A 5,212-nucleotide genomic window follows, 5' to 3' on the forward strand; every position below is an offset into this window, starting at 1 on the left:
ATTTAAAAGTTTGAAGGAAGTAAAATTTATCAGCACTAGACAGATCTGTGGCTTCCTGCTCAGAGTTTTATTGGCAAGTGCGAGTGTAGGGTTTGTTACATCATGTTCCTCCTGAGACAGTTCTCAATCTCTGGTTTTGCTATGCTTTTATCTCTCAACTTGCACTCATCACAACCCCACTCTGTCCTCCTTCCTGTAAGTGATTGTTGATTGGAGTTTCCTGCCACCTGGACAGTAATGCCAAGCAAAGTGAGCAGTGTCCTTAAGTGCTCAGTAGGGATGGAGCAAAGTCTCTAGCTGTGCTTCATACTCCCCTTGGTCTGGCTTCTCCTTTTCTCTGTTAAAGCAGAGATGTTGGCCAATTCCCCGTTTCTTCCAAATAACACAGAAATGCATCAAACAAAAGGTGAATGTCTCTCAAAACCTTGTTCTTTGGAAGCAATTGCTTGATAAACTATTTATTCCTAAACATCTTAATAGATGAGCTTATAGTTTTGATCAGGAAACATCCACTTTTATTTTTATTTTAAAATTTGTCTCTGTAAACAATTATACAATCCAACCCCATGAGGTGTAAGAATGTTTTGTGTATACTAGTCATAGTGAGGAGTGACTTAAAGATCTAGCTATCATCTGTCTGTCCATCCATCCATCATCCATCTAACCATCTAACCACCCAATCATTCACCCAGACACCCACCCACCTTATCTATCTATCTATCTACCTACCTATCTATCTATCTGAGATGTGTTCTCATATATTTCAAGATGGCCTTAAACTGGCTATATAACTGAGAATGACCATGAGCTTCTGATTTTCTTCCAGTGCTGGGATAATAGGCATTTGTCACCACATATAGTTTATGTCATGCTGGGAATCAACCCCAGGAATTCATGCAGGTTAGGGAAGTGCTTTACAAGATGAGACATATCCTCATCCCCAGCACATGAGTGAGAGATTTAAATAGGTAGTCTGTGTCTGTTTAAGTGAGCAGTGGTGAGTAGAGCAAGGCACCAAGAGTGTGTGCAAGGTTTTGACTCTAACCACACAATGGAATCTGAATGTAGCAAGCCTGGACTTGACATGTATTGTCAAGAGACTGGTTTGAATGTGGGGAGGCCATTGGAGCAGAGGCTGTATGGAAAACAGCTATACAGAGGAGAGAATTGGGCAAATGATGTGGAAGTGAAAACTTTGGCACTCCTACTTATGTGGAGGCTGACGCGATACAGAACAGGTGATTGTATAGAGTGGGTGATAAGGTTAAAGAAGGTTAAAATATAGAGAAGAGTATTGACCATCTAGATGGATATGGTAGTTGCTATAAATGAGGACAGGGCCGGTGCTCAATAAATCTGTCAACCAGACAGGCCATGATCTAATAGAGTGAACAGTTATATCCCCAGTAGTGTCATTAAGAATGTAATTTTTAAAAAATTTCTACTAATTCCTCTTTAAAAAAATAAAAAAGATCACCTATCTTACTAATGGCCTGGCTGTGCATCACCATTTCCCGTGACTTTCAGATGCTGTGATAGTGTGCCTCATTCAAGGCATGTGCTTCAGTTATGTTGGAAAAATGAGATTTCTGGAAATGAATTTTATCACAGCTTACCCAATTTAATAACAAATATGTTAATGACACAAGTTGATTAGACACCATCAGCAGTCAAGTACAAAAAGATTCTGAGTGTAGTTTTGTGTGATTTAGCTTAAAGATGAATTGTTCACCCCTCTCAATTTGGGGTTACTCAATAGGTCTTTGCATGGTAGGAAACACTTTAGGAAAAACTGTGTAACTGACAAAATCACAAACACCTAAGTTTTGCAATAAGCTGAGCCACCCATGACATCACAGCATGACACTCTGCCTATGCTTGAACTTACAGCATTGTTATAGAATTTCCTGGTAGCTGGTGGGTGTCATAAAGGCCAAACTCTCCTATAACATCTGGACAGATGCTGGCTAGATTCTGTCAGCTTGACACAAACTGAGACATATCTGGGAAGGGGGAATATTAAGTGATCATTTACCTTCATCAGATTGTCCTGTGAGCATTTTGATGGGAAATTTTCTTAATGAATAACAATAAATTATGAAGGCTTAGGTCATGTTGGGTAGTACCAACTGTGGACAGGTGGGCCGGGGTTGCATAAGAAAACAAGCTGAGCAAGCCATGGAGATCAAGCCTTTGCAAAGGTTTATATGTGGACTGCTGTGTATAGAGATACTGTGTTGTTTTAGCATTTCACAGTGGTCCCTTCTATATACGTAGGTTCTTTGTGGGATGAGTAACCACTAGTACCAAATAGTCTTGAACTCTTGACATGGCTTTTTACTAATATGATAAACACAACTGTGGAAGTGCTGGTTGTTTTAAAATCCACTCCCCAAGAGGGCTGACAATTTAGACTAAGCAAGAGTCATAGAAAATTGGTATAAAGTCGTGAAATGTTTATGGTCTCCAACCATGTAATAAATCTGTGAACTATTAATAAATGGTTTCCAGGATATGCTTTCTTTTGAGATAAACACAGAGATTACAAGATTACAATGATTGAGATTGGCCTTAAATATTTGTAGGGTTCCTATTGATCTGGGTGAAAACTAAATAGATACCAATTTTCAAGGGCAAAGGCTGTTTTTCTAACCTAAAGGCAAGTTGCCTCTGTGTCAGGGACAACTGTCTCCACAGGGCTTATTCAAATTCCCCTGGGCTATTCATACTTCAGGCATGGGGGCCATCCTCAACACATTGTATTCTGAAGATTCATTGATAAAATGAGATCCCAGAACTCATTCACTGAGAAACAAGCTATCTACATTCTGCAACTGCCAATCACAAGATGAACTATGATTGCTCTCAGAACAGAGTCTGAGAGAAAGATAAGGAAATGAGAGAAATGAGAGAAAGATAAGGTATGGTAGTTTCTATGTCATGTTTACCTCAAGTGTAAACAGAAATTGTTATTTGGTAAGGGACTTTTCATTGCAGTGAAAGTCAAAAGAACTGAATGAGAAATGAGTTAGGGGACGGTCCCATGGTCTCCAGATGACTCTCCACAAGATCTTAGGATGACTGGTGAGTGGAACACAACTTCTGTTCTAAACCAATTGTGACAGTCCTGTGACAGCAGGAGCAAGGATACGGGACCCTTGCCTGACCAGTGGCTGGGGTTCCTTCTGATTGGTGCTGGTATACCTTGGTTTCGAACACACCAGACAGCCCCATAGTCCTAAGAGGAGACACCACTTCCAGGTGCTGTAACATAACCAGGATCTTAGGATTCCAGGATCCCAGGATAACAGGAGCTTGGTCATACCAGGATCTCAGGGTCTCAGAGGAAGCTTGACTGCCAAGAACTCTGACACCCCCAGAATCTCAAGTTCACAGGAACCCGGAATCACAGGATCACAGAGAAAGTTGGACTCTGAGGAGCCCTGAATCAACTGGGATCATAGGAAGGACAGACTCCAGTGTTGGACTCTGAGGAGCCCTGAATCAACTGGGATCATAGGAAGGACAGACTCCAATGAGATATATTGAGGGCAGCAAGCACTTGAGATAATTAGATGGCAGGAGGCAAGCTTAAGAACAGAAGGAACAGAAACCAAGTTTACATGGCATCATCAGAACCAAACGCTCCCACCATAGCAAGTCCTGGATAAGCCATCACTCCAGAAAAGCAAGACATGGATCTAAAGTCACTTCTCACGATGATGATGGAGGGCTTTTAGAAGGAAATAAATAACCCCCTTAAATAAATACAGGAAAACACAGGTAAATAGCTAGAAGCACTTAAAGAGGAAACATAAAAAATCCCTTAAAGAGTTACAGGAAAACACTACCAAACAGGTGAAAGAATTGAACAAAACCATCCAGTATCTAAAAATGGAGGCAAAAACAATGAAGAAATCACATAGAGAGACAACTCAGGAGATAGAAATCTCAGGAAAGAAATCAGGAACCATAGATGCGAGCATCAGAAACAGAATTAAAGAGATGGGAGAGAGAATCTCAGGTGCAGAAGATTCCATAGAAAACATGGACACAACAATCAAAGAAAATGCAAAATGCAAAAAGATCCTAACCCAAAACATCCAGGAAATCCAGGACACAATAAGAAGACAAAACCTAAGGATAATAGGTATAGATGAGAATGAAGATTTTCAACTTAAAGGGCCAGTAAATATCTTTGACAAAATTATAGAGGAAAACTTCCCTAACCTAAAGAAAGAGATGCCCATGAACATACAAGAAGCCTACAGAACTCCAAATAGACTGGATCAGAAAAGAAATTCCTCCTGACACATAATAATCAGAATAACAAATGCACTAAATAAGGATAGAATATTAAAATCAGTAAGGGAAAATGTCAAGTAACATATAAACGCAGACCTATCAGAATTACACCAGACTTCTCACCAGAGACCATGAAAGTGAGAAGATCCTGGACAGATATTATACAGACCCTAAGAGAAGACAAATGCCAGCCCAGGCTACTATACCCAGGAAAACTCTCAATTACCATAGCTGGAGAAACCAAAGTATTCCATGACAAAACCAAATTCACAAAATATCTTTCTACAAATCCAGCCATTCCAAGAATAATAAAGAGAAAACTCCAACACAAGGATGGAAATGACACCCTAGACAAAGCAAGAAAGTAATCCTTCAACAAACCTAAAAGAAGATATCCACAAGAACAGAATCCCAACTCTAAAAACAAAAATAACATGAAATAACACTTTCTTTTCCTTAATATATCTTACTATCGATGGACTCAATTCCCCAATAAAAAGACATAGACTAACAGACTGTCTACATGAACAGGACCCAACATTTTACTTCATACAGGAAACCCACCTCAGGGACAAAGACAGACACTACCTCAGAGTAAAAGGCTGGAAGACAATTTTCTAAGCAAATGGTCCAAAGAAACAAGCTGGAGTAGCCATTCTAATATTAAATAAAAACAAATTCCAACCCAAAGTTATTAAAAAAGACAAGGACTGGTACTTCATACTCATCAAAGGTAAAATCTTCCAAGAGGAACTCTCAGTTCTGAATATCTATGTTCCAAAAGCAAGGGTATCCACATTCATCAAAGAAACTTTAATAAAACCCAAAGCACACATTGCACCTCACACAATAATAGTGGGAGATTTCAGCACCCTGCTCTCATCAATGGGACAGATCGTGGAAACAG

Source organism: Mus musculus, chromosome 7 (genome assembly GCF_000001635.26).
Source record: "Mus musculus strain C57BL/6J chromosome 7, GRCm38.p6 C57BL/6J".
Taxonomy (NCBI): domain Eukaryota; kingdom Metazoa; phylum Chordata; class Mammalia; order Rodentia; family Muridae; genus Mus; species Mus musculus.